The 16,150-nt window shown below is 42.0% G+C and overlaps 1 pseudogene; it reads right to left on the bottom strand.

Moving 5' to 3' along the window:
• Positions 1 to 2,641: 2,641 nt before the first annotated feature.
• The window catches only part of LOC126948919 (inhibitor of carbonic anhydrase-like), a 52,700-nt pseudogene continuing 39,191 nt past the window's right edge, over positions 2,642 to 16,150 (bottom strand).

Here is a 16,150-nt window from a genome sequence, read left to right as displayed (position 1 = left end):
CAGACTTCGGAGATTTTGCCAAAAGTTACTTCTTCTCCAACCTGACCAGATGGTCCTTCATTCTGTCTCATGTTTTAGTTGACCAAGCCCATACCAAGCCTAATGGATATGTCAGGTCAGGCATTTGCTTTTTGTTCACTTGTTTTTGTGTTGTCAGAATTATCTCCTAATTCTAGTTTCTTTGTAGAAATCTGTTTAAGGCATGTGTGCATCTCGTGAAGATTGGAGTTAAAGCCAGATTATCTAATCTGTGCATCCGTTTAACTGGGCACATACAAACCCCAAAATATGGAAATAAAAATACCAAAACAAAGGGCAGGGTCGGCACTCCCCTCTTAACCTATAGCATTGTGAGGTGATCCCCATCTTCCCTTAGGACACCTCAAAGGCTCCATCTGTCATGACTGCAGACTCAGGTGGGAGACAGGGCCAATTCACACATTCAATATGAATGAATGATAATGTGTTAATCTTTTGCAATAACAATAAATATAACTGGAAGTTAGGTTATGTTCTCCCACGCTCCAAAAGATGATCTCATATGCAAAGGGGTTACACACCTCCCACTTTAAAGTCCACTGCAGAGGCTTTCTGTTTACAGTGAGGACAGAAGGCAAGTCTGGCTTTCCCAACACATCAGCCTCACCAGCGAGGGAGAGTGACCACTGCTGCCCTGTCTTACTCCCCCCTGGCCCGTCCATGGGTCCCTTGCACTTGAGCCATAGGGAAAGAAGACTCTTGGCATGAGGGCCATATTCCTACTGTCCCTGCAGCAGGCTCTAGGCAGGGGTCTGGATTCATTTGGAGACCTTGAGGTAGGGATGTGAGATGAGCAGGAAAAGTCAGGGGCAAGGCTAACTGGGAGGCACCTGACAGAGCAGCATGCACACGTACAGCTGATGCGTGGACAGGCCCTGTAGTAAGCTTGCAAGGTCTGCCAGAGAGCAGGAAGTGCAGTTACCAAAGGTTGAGCTCATGCCACAAACTCAGGGAAGCTCAACACAGGGCATGGAAAGAAGATGGTCAGTGATTCTCCTTCCCTGGAGCCCATCTACATTCATAGACTAAGCCCTGCCGAGGCCACTCTTCCAGCCACAGGTCCATAGCCTACCCAGAGCCCCTGAGCAGGGAGCAACTACCTACTGGCCAGGCTGAGTTCTCTCCAGACCAGCCAACTCTATGCCCTGTCCTCAGAGGGATCCTCTGAGTCCAAGCCAAGACAGGTGCTGGGAAGGAAGTACACAGCCTCATGGGATATGAAGGAAGCTCAGACAAGACATAGAGAACTGGTGCTCCCACATCATCTACACGCACCTAGATGGAGAGGCCCAGGGTCTTGGCTCTTGCTCAGGAGGACAACAGCAGAGCCTCGTGTTTGCCATTCCTTGGATGGGGTAGACAGGGGTGAGGCCAGCTTTGGGGTGTACATGTGTACATGGCCCTAGCTGTATGGGGTGCCTATGCCTGTATATGTCTGTAGGAGCATGTGAAGGTAAGAGTAACATTACAGCGCTCCATGTCCATGACACTTGTACCTGTGCTCTCACTTATATTCTTTAATTCTACACCAGAGATGCTCTGGAGTTGAAATTCACTGTCCCTTTTTATAGCTTAATGATGGCTGAGACTTACTGGGAGCTTCAGTGAGTACTTACCATACCCCTCTGACTTTGGTGCTTTAGCGTCTGCATCTTACAGATGAGACAAGGAAACTGAGGACCAGAGAGGATGATACCTTGTTCAAGGTCAGCTGCAAAGTCAGAATACAAAAGAAGGCAGTCTGATTCCAGAGTGTACGCATCCACCAGGGACACTGCCTCTCCCAGGAAACCAGGACATGCAGGGGCCAAGGAGCTCACCTGGGGTCACACCGAGAGAGGGACAAACATGAGACACCCAGCCTTGCCATTTCTCCAAAGGCACACAGCCCCCAGGGCTTTGCCAGCGCAGGGGCTGGTCAGTCTGGGAGAGGTCCGAGTACCAACTGCAGATCCTTAGACATGGACTGGCTTGATTATGCTCAGCTGGAAGAAAATATCATGTTTTTATCCCCTTGTATGTGTCAGGCACTGTCCTGGGGCAAGATCATTGGGGCAGCCCTGCAAGATAAGATCAGTACCTCCTTTTATCAGATGTGGACATTACAGTCAAATGATGGGTCCTCATTCATGGAGCTCTGAGACCTGAACTCACACTTCCTAAATCTTGGCCTTCTCCAGACCACAGCTGCCTTCTTGATATTGACCTTCTCTTTATTTATTTAGTGGGGGAGGAAAGAGAGGGAGGGAGGTGAGAGAAAGAGAAAGAGAAAGAGAATGAGAGAGGACATAAAGGAAGCTTACAGTTCTAAACCAACCCAAGCATGAGCCAAATCTTTCACCGCAAACAGGGCAAAACTCTTAAATTTCAATGGCCCTTAAGGAAATAGCTGCACTCGTGTGTACGTGCAGGAAAATTGGAAAAGCTGAACAGCAGGAGGTGGGTAAGAAAGCAGTGGGCCTCTGAACCAATATTTGTTGTTTCCAAATGTTGCCCAGTTGACACAGAAGCAAAGCAAACAAAGAGCCTCTGTTTTGAGCAGTTCCTCCTGTCCCCCACTCAGTGTCCTCCGCCTGACACCAGAGACTTCTCTGAGCCTGGGTCATCCTTGAGAAGCAGCAACCTGGCAGCCTGAGAACTGACATTCACGAAGCCAGTCACCCTGCAAGCCCGATGGGTCAGGCCGTATGACCAGGGGGCTGGGGACTGGGCAGGTTTCTTTTAGGAAAATGCCAGGCATTTTGAAATGCCACATGACACTACTGCTCGCTCACTCTCGCTCTCTCTTTCTCTCCCTTCCGCTCTCTCTCTTTATCTCTGTTCTACCTCTCAGAAGTCCTCGGACAATGAAGATTCTCAAGTTTTCCATTCTTTTCACTGGGGAGTCTATAAAAATACCTGTCTCATGAAGAATAGTCCAGGACCAGGTGGAATGAATTCCATCAAACATTTAAGAAGAATTACAGGGTGGGGGTGGTGGCTCATGCCTGTAATCCTAGGGCTTTGGAAGCTTGAGGCAGGAGGATCACTTGAGCTCAGGAGTTCAAGACCAGCCTGGGCAATATAGTGAGAACTCGTCTCTACAAAAAATTTAAATCAGCTGGACACGGTGGCATGCACCTGTATTGCCGGCTACCTGAGAGGCTAAGGTAAGAGGATTACATGAGCCCAGGAGTTCAAGGCTGCAGTGAGCCAAGATCACGACACTGCATTCCAGCCTGGGCAACAAAGTGAGACCCTGTCTCTAAATAAAGTAAAAGGATTATACCAATATATTCCTCCAGGAACAGAAAAATAGGAACACTCCTTAACTAATGTTTTGAGGACAGTATGTATACTTAGAAAGGAAAAACTAACAAAGACATCATGACAAAGATAAAAAACATAACTTTTATGAACACAGATGCAAAATTTCTACACAAAAGATTAGCAAACAGAATCTAGCAAAATGTAAAAAAGATTAATAAATAATTATCAAATTGGGTTTATTCCAGGAATATAAGCTATCCTTTCAAGTATCAATCACTGTAATATATCATATTAGTGGAATAATAAAGGAAAGTGGTATGACCCTACCACTCAGTATGGGAACATCATTTAATAAAATTCAATATCCCTTCATAACAAAACCTCTTAGCAAACTTATTCTACAAAACTTTCTCAGTCTGATATCAAGTATCTGTGTGCCATAAAAATCTACAGAAATCATACTTAGTGTGGAATGTTGAATAAAGCTTTCTTGTTGAGATCAGTAAGACCAGATGTTTACTATTATCATTTCTAGTCAAACTTTTACTGGAAGCAGTAAGTAAAAGGATTGGAAAGGAAAAAAATAAACTCTCATCTTTATGCATAATAAATTGTATGTGTATAAAATTCTGAAGAAACTAGAGTATACTTTAGAATAAATGAGTTAAAGCTGGGCGTGGTGGCTCATGTCTATAATCACAGAATTTTGGGAGGCTGAAACAGGCAGATCACCTGAGGTCAGGAGTTTGAGACCAGCATGGCCAACATAGCGAAACCCCTTCTCTACTAAAAATACAGAAATTAGCTAGGTGTGGTGGTGCACACCTGAGTCCCAGCTACTCAGGAGGCTGAGGTGGGAGAATCGCTTGAATCCGGGAGGCAGAATTTGCAGTGATCTGAGATTGCGCCAATACACTCCAGCCTGGGTGATAGAGTGAGGCCCCGTCTCAAAAAAAAAAAAAAAAAAAAAAAAAAAAAAAGAGCTGGATCAAGGTAGGTAAATACACCAAAGTCAATTGTATTTCTATACTCAAATTGGAAAAAAGAAAAGAAAAGAAAAGAAAAAACACGAAAAATACTACCTAAAGTAACATAAGAAAAACAAATGCCTAGGATTAAATCTATCAAAAGACATCTAAAACTTTTATGCACCAGACTTTAAATTAAGAAACTCAAAGTAAATGGAAAACTATATCTTGAACAGAGAGTGGAAGACTTGAGAAATTACAATTCTCCTCAAATTGATGTAGAAATTCAGTGTACTCCCAATTAAATTCCAAATGTTTTTTCATGTAACTTAACAACATAATTCTAAAGTTCGTAAATGAAAATGCAAAAGAGGTGGGCACGGTGGCTCATGCCTGTAATCCCAGCATTTTGGGAGGCCAAGGCAGGAGGATCACTTAAGGTCAGGAGTTCGAGACCAGTTTGACCAACGTGGTGAAACTCTGTCTCTACTAAAAATACAAAAATTAGCTGGGCATGGTGGCATGTAGCTGTAGTCCTACCTACTTGGGAGGCTGAGGCACGAGAATTGAGAATCACTTGAACCCAGGAGGCAGAGGTTGCAGTGAGCTGAGATCATGCCACATTAGGTATTTCTCCTAATGCTATCCCTCCCCTAGTCCCCTATCCCCTGAGAGGCCCCAGTGTGTGATGTTCCCCTCCCTGTGTCCATGTGCTCTCATTGTTCAACTCCCACTTATGAGTGAGAACATGTGGTATTTGGTTTTCTGTTCCTGTGTTAGTTTGCTGAGAATGATGGTTTCCACCTTCATCCATGTCCCTGCAAAGGACATGAACTCATCCTTTTATATGGCTGCATAGTATTCCATGGTATATATGTGCTACATGTTCTTTATCCAGTCTATCATTGATGGGTTGATTCCAAGTCTTTGCTATTGTGAATAGGGCTGCAATAAACATATGTGTGCTTGTGTCTTTATAGTAGAATGATTTATAATCCTTTGGGTATATACCCAGTAATGGGATTGCTGGGTCAAATGGTATTTCCGGTTCTAGATCCTTGAGGAATCACCACACTGTCTTCCACAATGGTTGAACTAATTTACACTCCCACCAACAGTGTAAAAGCATTCCTATTTCTCCACATCCTCTCCGACATCTGTTGTTTCCTGACTTTCTCTTTTTTTTTTTGAGACGGAGTCTCACTCTGTCACCCAGGCTGGAGTGCAGTGGTGCGATCTCGGCTCAGTGCAAGCTCCACCTCCTGGGTTCATGCCATTCTCCTGCCTCAGCCTCCTGAGTAGCTGGGACTACAGGCACCTGCCAACACACCTGGCTAATTTTTTGTATTTTTAGTGGAGACGGGGTTTTACTGTGTTAGCCAGGATGGCTTCGATCTCCTGACCTCGTGATCCGCCCATCTCGGCCTCCCAAAGTGCTGGGATTACAGGCATGAGCCACTGTGCCTCGTCATTTCCTGACTTTTTAATGATAGCCATTCTAACTGGCATGAAATGGTATCTCATTGTGCTTTTGATTTGCATTTCTCTAATGACCAGTGATGATGAGCTTTTTTTCCTGATGTTTGTTGGCTGCCTAAATGTCTTCTTTTGTGACATATCCTTTGCCCACTTTTTGATGGTTGTTCAGATCCTTTGCCCACTTTTTCATGGGTTTTTTTTCTTGTAAATTTGTTTATATTCTCTGTAGATTCTGAATATTAGCCCTTTGTCAGTTGGATGTATTGTAAAAATTTTTTCCCATTCTGTAGGTTGCCTGTTCACTCTGACGATAGCTTCTTTTGCTGTGCAGAAGCTCTTTAATTAGATCCTATTTGTCAATTTTGGCTTTTGTTGCCATTGCTTTTGGTGTTTTAGTCATGAAGTCTCTGTCCATGCCTATGTCCTGAATGGTATTGCCTAGGTTTTCTTCTAGGGTTTTTATGGTTTTAGGTCTTACGTTTAAGTCTTTAATCCATCTTGAGTTAATTTTTGTATACAGTGTAAGGAAGGGTCCAGTTTCATTTTCCTGCATGTGGCTAGCCAGTTTTCCCAGCACCATTTATTAAATAGGGAATCATTTTCCCATTGCTTGTTTTTCTCATGTTTGTCAAAGATCAGATGGTTGTAGATGTGTGGCGTTACTTTTTGAGGCCTCTGTTCTGTTCCATTCGTCTATATATCTGTTTTGATACCAGTACCATGCTGTTTTGGTTATTGTAGCCTTGTAGTATAGTTTGAAGTCAGGTAGCGTGATGCCTCCAGCTTTGTTCTTTTGGCTTAAGATTGTCTTGGCTATGTGGGCTCTTTTTGGGTTCCATATGAAATTTAAAGTTGTTTTTTCTAATTCTGTGAAGAAAGTCAATAGTAGCTTGATGGGGATAGCATTGAATTTATAAATTACTTTGGGCAGTATGGCCATTTTAATAATATTGATTCTTCCTATCCATGAGCATGGAATGTTTTTCCATTTGTTTGTGTCCTCTCTTATTTTGTTGAGCAGTGGTTTGTAGTTCTCCTTGAAGAGGTCTTCCCATCCCTTGTAAGTTGGATTCCTAGGTATTTTATTCTCTTGGTAGCAATTGTAAATGGGAGTCCACTCATGATTTGGCTCTCTGTTTGTCTATTATTGTTGTATAGGAATGCTTGTGATTTTTGCACATTCTTTTTGTATCCTGAGACTTTACTGAAGTTGCTTATCAGCTTAAGGAGATTTTGGACTGAGATGGTGGGGTTTTCCGAATATACAATCATGTCATCTGCAAACAGAGAGAATTTGACTTTCTCCCTTCCTTTTTGAATATCCTTTATTTCTTTCTCTTGCCTGATTGACCTGGCCAGAACTTCCAATACTATGTTGAATAGGAGTGGTGAGAGAGGGCATCCTTGTCTTGTGCCAATTTTCAAAGGGGATGCTTCCAGCTTTTGCCTATTCAGTATGATATTGGCCGTAGGTTTGTCATAAATGGCTCTTATTATTTTGAGATACGTTCCATCAATACCTAGTTTATTGAGAGTTTTTAGCTTGAAGGGCTGTTGAATTTTGTTGAAGGCCTTTTTCTGCATCTATTGAGATAATCATGTGATTTTTGTCATTGGTTCTGTTTATGTGTGATGGATTATGTTTATTGATTTGTGTATGTTGAACCAGCCTTGCATCCCAGGAATGAAGCCAACTTGATCGTGGTAGATAAGCTTTTTGATGTGCTGCTGGATTCAGTTTGCCAGTATTTTATTAAGAATTTTCGCATTGATGTTCATTAGGGATATTGGCCTGAAATTTTATTTTTTTGTTGTGTCTCTGCCAGGTTTTGGTATCAGGATGATGCTGGCCTCATAAAATGAGTTAGAGGGGAGTCCCTCTTTTTCTATTGTTTGGAATAGTTTCAGAAGGAATGGTACCAGCTCCTCTTTGTACCTCTGGTAGAATTCAGGTGTGAATCCTTCTGGTCCTGGGCTATTTTTTATTGGTAGGCTATTAATTACTGCTTCAATTTCAGAGCTTGTTATTGGTCTATTCAAGGATTCAACTTCTTCCTGGCTTAGTCTTGGGAGGGTGTATGTGTCCAGGAATGTATCCATTTCTTCTAAATTTTCTAGTTTATTTGCATAGAGGTGTTTATAGTATTCTCTGACGGTCATTTGTATTTCTGTGGGACCAGTGGTGATATCCCATTTATCATTTTTTATTGCGTCTATTTGATTCTTCTCTATTTTCTTCTTTATTAGTCTGGCTAGCAGTCTATTTCGTTAATCTTTTCGAAAAACCAGCTCCTGGATTCATCGATTCTTTAAGGTTTTTATTGTGTCTCTATCTTCCACAGCTCTGCTCTGATCTTAGTTATTTCTTGTCTTCTGCTAGCTTTTGAATTTGTTTGCTCTTGCTTCTCTAGTTCTTTTAATTGTGATGTTAGAGTGTCAATTTTAGATCTTTCCTGCTTTCTCCTGTGGGCATTTAGTGCTATAAATTTCCCTCTAAACCCTCATTTAGCTGTGTCCCAGAGATTCTGGTACCTTGCATCTTTGTTCTCATTGGTTTCAAAGAACTTATTTATTTCTGCCTTAATTTTGTTATTTACCCGGTAGTCATTCAGGAACAGGTTGTTCAGTTTCCATGTAGTTGTGCAGTTTTGAGTGAGTTTTTAAATCCTGAGTTGTAATTTGATTGCACTGTGATCTGAGAGACTGTTATTTCTGTTCTTTTGCATTTGCTGAGGAGTGTTTTACTTTCAATTATGTGTTCAATTTTAGAATAAGGGCGATGTGGTACTGAGAAGAATGTATATTCTATTGATTTGGGGTGGAGAGTTCTGTAGATGTCTATTAGGTCCGCTTGGTCCAGAACTGAGTTCAAGTCCTGAATATCCTTATTAATTTTCTGTCTTGTTAATCGGCCTTATATTGACAGTGAGGTGTTAAAGTCTCCCACTGTTATTGTGTGGGAATTTAAGTCTCTTTGTCGGTCTCTAAGAACTTGCTTTATGAATCTGGGTGCTCCTGCACTGGGTGCATATATATTTAGGATAATTAGCTCTTTTTGTTGCATTGATCTTTTTACCATTATGTAATACCCTTCTTTGTCTTTTTTTTTTTTTTTTTGTCTTTGTTGGTTTAAAGTCTGTTTTATCAGAGACTAGGATTTCAACCCCTAATTTTTTTTTTTTTTTGCTTTCCATTTGCTTGGTAAATCTTCTTCCACCCCTTTATTTTGAGCCTATGTGTGTCTTTGCATGTGAGATGAGTCTCCTGAATACAGCACACTGATGGTCTTGACTCTATCCAATTTGCCAGTCTGTGTCTTTTAACTGGGGGCACTTAGCCTGTTTACATTAAGGTTAATATTGTTATGTGTGAATTTGATCCTGTCATTATGATGCTAGCTGGTTATTTTGTCTGTTAGTTGATGCAGTTTCTTCATAGTGTTGATGGTCTTTACAATTTGTTATGTTTTTGCAGTGGCTGGTACTAGTTTTTCCTTTCCATATTTAGTGCTTCCTCCACGAGCTCTTGTAAGGCAGGCCTGGTGGTGACAAAATCTCTAAGCATTTGCTTGTCTGTAAAGGATTTTATTTCTCCTTCACTTACGAAGCTTAGTTTGGCTGGATATGAAATTCTGGGTTGAAAATTCCTTTCTTTAAGAATGTTGAATACTGGCCCCCACTCTCTTCTGGCTTGCAGGATTTCTGCCAAGAGGTCCACTGTTAGTCTGATGGGCTTCCCTTTGTGGGTAACCCAACCTTTCTCTCTGACTGCGTTTAACACTTTTTCTTCATTTCAATCTTGGTGAAGCTGATGATTATGTGTCTTGGGATTTGTCTTCTTGAGGAGTATCTTTGTGGTGTTCTCTGTATTTCCTGAATTTGAATGTTGGCCTGTCTTGCTAGATTGGGGAAGTTCTCCTGGATAATATCCTGGAGAGTGTTTTCCAGCTTGGTTCCATTCTCCCCGTCACTTTCAGGTACACCAATCAAATGTAGGTTTGGTATTTTCACATAGGCCCATATTTCTTGGAGGCTTTGTTTGTTCCTTTTTATTCTTTTTTCTGTAATCTTGTCTTCGTGCTTTATTTCATTAAGTTGATCTTCAGTCTCTGGTATCCTTTCTACTGCCTGATCAATTCGGCTATTGATACTTGTGTATGCTTCACAAAGTTCTCGTGCTGTGTTTTTCAGCTCCATCAGCTTATTTATGTTCTTCTCCAAACTGGTTATTCTAGTTAGCAGAACAAAAAGCTAATCTTTTCTCAAGGTTTTTTAGCTTCCTTGCATTGGGTTAGAACATGCTTCTTTAGCTCGGAGGGGTTTGTTATTACCCACCTTCTGAAGCCTACTTCTGTCAATTTGTCAAACTCATTCTCTGTCCAGTTTTGTTCCCTGGCTGGTGAGGAGTGGTGCTCCTTTGGAGGAGAAGAAGTGTTCTGGTTTTTGGAGTTTTCCACAATTCATTCCTTCCTTCCTTCCTTTCTTTTTTTTTTTTTTTTTTTTTGATGGAGTCTTGCTTAGTTGCCTAGGTTGGAGTGCAGTGGTGTGATCTTGGCTCACTGCAACTTCTGCCTGCCAGATTCAAGCAATTCTCTGTCTCAGCCTCTCGAGTCACTAGGATTACAGGCACCTGCCACCACACCTGGCTAATTTTTGTATTTTTAGTAGAGATGGGGTTTCACCATCTTGACTAGGCTGGTCTTGAACTCCTGACCTTGTGATCCACCTGCCTCAGCCTCCCAAAGTGCTGGGACTACAGCACAATTATTTCTTATTATCATCTAATACTCAGTCAATATAGCAATTACCCTTGTTGTCTAAAAAAGTGTTAGGTTGTTCAAACTGGATCCTAAACAAGATCCACATGTTACATTTAACTCTTAAATCTCTTTCACTCCAAACAATCTGCAGCATTTTATGTTGCATACTTGTCAAATAAACTGGATCATTTTATTGATCGTTGGGAATTTCCAACATTCTGGATTTGGTTGGTCTGTGTTCTCATGCCGGGATTTTGTATTTAACAGGTAATTTTTTAAGAGACTTTCTCTATTTGGGTTTTTGTGGCATCACCACATGATTTGACTCAGGTTCTGCGTTTTAGGCAGCAATATCACAGAGGCAATGCTGTTTTCTTAATGATTCATACAATGGATTAGTGCTATATTGATTGCAAAATGACGATTTTCAGATATCATTTCTTCTATGCTTATTAATTAGCATTCTAAGGTAAGGAAGAACTTCCCTTTCTTCATCTGTTTAATTTTTTCTATGACTTGTTTTTATCTGCATGGACTCGTGAGTTCCTGTTTTGTTTGGTGGGTTATGGCAAGTTACTGTAATTATCTAGTTTAGTGCTCAAACTGTTGCACATGTGGCCAATTGGAGGCGCTTCCAGCTGGCTCCTGTGGACCTGTTACAAGCCTCGACATTTTTTAAGAGCTTCACTTTCTGCTAGAACAAGACATTCAGGCCTACCTTGTACCTTCTCTGTACCAGCTCTGGAATCTCTATTTCTGGAATCTCCTTCTCTAAGGTGACCTATCCGTTTAGTGGAGAACGGTATTTAGAAAGCAAATTCTGGGTGCCAGGTGTGGTAACTCATGTTGCAGAATCATTGATACTAGGCTCTCCAGACAGAGCTGGGGTCACACACACACACACACACACATCTATACCTGTCCCACACTCTTACACAACCATGAGTTCACACTAATCCCTCAATTCTGACTGAACAGCACTGCAGATATTCTAGCTGTCTTCCACCCCATATGTGCAGCTCCCTTCTCTGGCCATGAGAAACCGCAGTCCCAGAGTGCTCACTATTTTCAGTTCTTTGCTCATTTCTCTTGTACGTAAACAACCTCCTGATCCTCCCACTGCTTGCTCCACCCCAGTCTCTCAGGAGCCACTGCCCATAGCCACCTCAAGCAAAGGAACGAGAATAGAATAAATCCGTGGTTTTTTGGTTTGTTTGTTTTCTTTTTAAGGAAAGAAAGAAAATGGAAACAAGAGAAAGGTAGGGAAATGAAAGAAGAAAGGGAGCAGACAGTCTTTTAATCATTTCCTCTACAGGACTACGAAGGGCAGCTAGGATTGTGGGCAGAATGGAGGAATAATGGAGCAGAGATATTCAGTACTGTTCAATGTTACAAAGTCAGGGGCTCCTTTTCCTCAACTCAGTCCTTCTACAACTGGAGAGACCGGGAGCTGTCTGTCCTCATTTTAAGACAGAGATATACCCTGCTAAGAAACCCCTTTTCTCATCACCGTATTTTCAACTTCACCCAGCTCCACTTGAACCCCAGGCTGACGGCTAAAGGGCCACTGACCCTGGAGCCCAGCGCACTCTGGGAACTCTCATGTGTAACGTAACAAAGGTCCCTGATCAAAGGCAGCTGTGCAGGATCGCTGCTAGTCTTCCCTGACACACTGTTTACAGGACACCTGGGCAGGCCCGGCAAAGATGGGAAGGAGGTTAGCAGTCAGGGATGGGGACACACGAGTTTTGTGCCCCACAAAGAGATGATGTCAGCCCAATCTGTGAAATAGGCAGCATGTGTCACAGCAGCTGCTTCAGTGCCTTCCTCCAGAGGCCCCTCTCCCAGGTGAGATAGTAGATGCTCGGGAGTGAAGAGGAAGGCTGTGAAATTTTGAGAGCATGGCATAAAGTGGGCTGGGACAACAGCTGTCAACGAATTTGGATTTAAAAACAAAAGAAGAAATTCTGATCGATGAACGTGCTCCCAGAAGTGGGGTTCATTCCCAGATCTGAATTTGGAAATAATCTTCACACTGCAAGGCAGGAACATAGCGTTGGTAGAAGTGGCATACAGGAGAGGATCATAACTGTGCGAATTACGACAAGAGAAGATCCTGGCCCTGGTTCTCCCTGACTGAAGACAAGACTAAACCTACAGTGGCTTGGTCATTCACTTCTATACGCTAAGACTTTCAGGTTGGACACTGAATTAGGCAAGTCACCTAAGCTCTCAGTGCCCCAGTTCCCCACCTAGAAAATGAGGATCATAATGTGTCCGGAATTGATGGGTTCTTGGTTTAGGCTGACTTCAAGAATGAAGCCGCAAACCCTCGCGGCAAGTGTTGCAATTCTTAAACATGGTGTGTCCAGAGTTTGTTCCTTCTGATGTTCAGATGTGTCTGGAGTTTCTTTCTTCTGGTGGGTTTATGGTCTTGCTGACATCAACAGGAAAGCTGCAGACCTTTGCCATGAGTGTTTCAGCTCATAAAAGTAGTGCAGACCCAAAGTGTGAGCAGCAGCAAGATTTATGGAGAAGAGAGAAAGAACAAAGCTTCCACAACGTGGAAGAGGACCCAAGCACGTTGCCGCTGTTAGCGCAGTTGGTCAGCTTTTATTCCCTTATTTGGCCCCACCCACATCCTGCTGATTGGTCCATTTTACAGAGAGTTGATTTGTCCATTTTAAAGAGTGTTGATTGGTCCATTTTACAGAGTGCTGATTGGTTCGTTTTGACAGAGTGCTGATTGGTGTGTTTACAAACCTTTAGCTAGACACAGAGCACTGATTGGTGCATTTACAATCCTTTAGTTAGACAGAAAAGTTCTCCAAGTTCCCACCTGACCCGGAAGCCCAGCCAGCTTCACCTCTCAATAATGCCTACTTCATAGAGTTATTCTGAGATCTAAATTAGTAATTACTGTAAATCACCTAGTACAGCATCCAGCACCTTAGCATTTTTCCTCTAATTTTTATTTATATCCTGACCAATATCTTCCCCTTCTAAGTCCCATGTGCACAGCTTCTGAGCCCAGCCCCTCAGGTCCCACTACATCAAGGACCCTGCAAGGATGCTGACCACTAAGTCCTAGGCAATCCATCACAGAGAACAGAGCAGACAGATCCTAGCAGGTCTTTTTCTCTGTATACTAGTTCCCTGTGCCCACTTTCTATTAATAGTCACCTGTCCATTCATCCACTGAGTATTGTCACATGCAATCTGTGCAGTAATAAAATGGGCATGGAATTGGAGTTAAAGACTCTTGGATTTGGATGTTAGACCACTGAGTAGTTGTATCATACCGGACAAGTTACCTAACTACTCTGAGGCTCTGTTTTCTCATTAGTCATAGGAGTACAAATGTCTACCTTGTCATTCTGAAGATTGCTCACATTGCTATTAGATTGCTTGCTCTGTCTGACCAATAGATGGTAATGACACTAATAGATGGTGATGACAACTATCGTTATTACAGAACACTCAGCATAGACTACATACCAAATACACACTCAGTGAACTAATGAAGTTATTCTGTGTGACTGCTTTATGTCTCCCTCCATTGCTACTGGGCCCTTTGGCAAAACACACCCTGAGAGACCATTTAGTATAGAGATCTGATTTTACAGAGACAAAAACAACTCAGCTGGAGGACATAACTGGTAGGCTGTCCAGCAAGATGGAAGGCTAGAACCTAGGGCTATGAACTCAATAGCCTGAGCTGTCCCCACTGCCCTGTGACACACTTTCTTGAAAAGTGTTATTCATAATTTCTTCCAACATTATTTAAGGATGGCACTTCCCATTACTCCTTCACCAAGACAGGTCAAGTCCCAAGACCTTCACATAGGCCCGTGAGAGGTGGCTGTTTAAGCTGAACAGAGTCCAGTGCTCCTAGGGCCAAAGTAAACTGATCACTGATCCTTCTACTGCCCCCAGAGTAAACTCCCTTGTTTAATGTCCTCAGGGTCCATGGAAAAAGAAGATCAAAGTTCACCAGGTTTCTCAGCTGTCCAAAGTAAATCTCTGACCTATACAGATTTGTAAATAATTGGTGTCAACTGTTGGTTTCTACAATGGAATGATTTTACCCTTTTAGTTGTTTCAAATATTCCTCACAAATAGGCCTTTTAAATACATATATGTAACGTGTCTACATGTACAATTTAATAAGACTTACCAACCCCCTACGGTAGCATCTACTTAAAATCAGATCAATAAATCTCCATCCGTACACTTCTACCACTCAGGGAAAGGCAGTGTGAGGTCACAGAAGAATCACTGAACTGAAGCTATGAATGCACAAAAATTGTATGCAAAGGTGTGTGTGTGCATGCTTGTGTGTGTGTTACTAGAATGAGAGTTCCTGGCTTTTATTAATCTTCAAAGGGATTCATTAGTATCCCAAATATATTGAAATGTTAAACATTAATTAATTATTTACTCTGGCTTTCTTTCCAAGTTCTTAGTATTGGGACAAAGCAGAGGTGGGATTCTTGACAGCTCTCCTCCTGTGCCATTGAAAGACCCCTATTGGACCAGGGTCTTCAGGCTCCTGCCTCAGGTCTGTGCCACTTGGGACTGCAAGGTTGACTCTCCTGGTATAGAAAATTGGTGGTAGAACCACAAGCCCGTCATAGCCAGAAGTCTCTGGGCTTTGGATAACAGAGTCTGAAGATTTGTAGCAGGTGAAACTCCAGGGGAGAGTTTTCCAGAAACCCAGCATAAAGGATAGGCATGCCCATGGCTTCCTGGGGGAAAACTGCATGGAGAGAACATAGGGCTCGATGTGAAAATGCCATTTCCAGAAGGAGTGAGGCCCTGTCCCCAGAAACTCCTGGGTAGGAAGCTTATGAGCCAGGGGTCCTTCCTGTCCTCTGTAGGACTGAGTTCTAGGCTAGAGAGAAGATCTGCCTTCTGCTGGATTCTTCAGCTCTGGCAACTAAATGAGCTGGAAGAGTCAATCTGGTAGCTCACCGGGTAGATGAGGAGCTTGAGATAGGAGCTCATTTCGCTAGATATGCTGATATCAATGTAGGGACACAAGAAACATGAAAAAGCAAGAGAATATGACTCCACAATAAATGTCCAGTAAGAGGCCACAAAGAAAGGGGCATTTACAAAACACCTGAAAAGAAATTTAGAAATATTGATCTTAAGGAAGCTCAGTGGGATACAAGAGAACACAGACAAACAATTCAATGAAATCAGGAAAACAATTCATGATCTGAATGAAAAAAATCAACAAAGAGATATCATATAAAAGAACCAAACAGATATTGTGAAGCAAAAAAATTCGATGAATAAAGTAAAATAATACAATTAAGTGCTTCATCAACAGACTAAATCAAGCAGAATAAAGAAGTTCTGAACTTGAAGATAGCTATTTTAAAGTAACCCAGTCAGATAGGAAAAAAAGCGAGAATAAAAAGGAATGAAGAAACCCTATGATACTTATGGGACACCATTCAGTGAACAGATATTCACATGATAGAAATATCAGATGAGAAGAGATGAAGAAAGTCACAGAAAACCAATTTAATGAAATAATAGCTAAAAACTTCTCAAATATATTAAGAGATATGAACATCCAGATTCAGGAGACCCTAAGGTCTCCAACTAGATTCAACCTGAAAAGATTCTCTCTGAGGAACATTAT

This window comes from Macaca thibetana, chromosome 2, assembly GCF_024542745.1.
Source record: "Macaca thibetana thibetana isolate TM-01 chromosome 2, ASM2454274v1, whole genome shotgun sequence".
Taxonomy (NCBI): domain Eukaryota; kingdom Metazoa; phylum Chordata; class Mammalia; order Primates; family Cercopithecidae; genus Macaca; species Macaca thibetana.
This window is presented reverse-complemented; position numbering and strand designations above follow the sequence as displayed.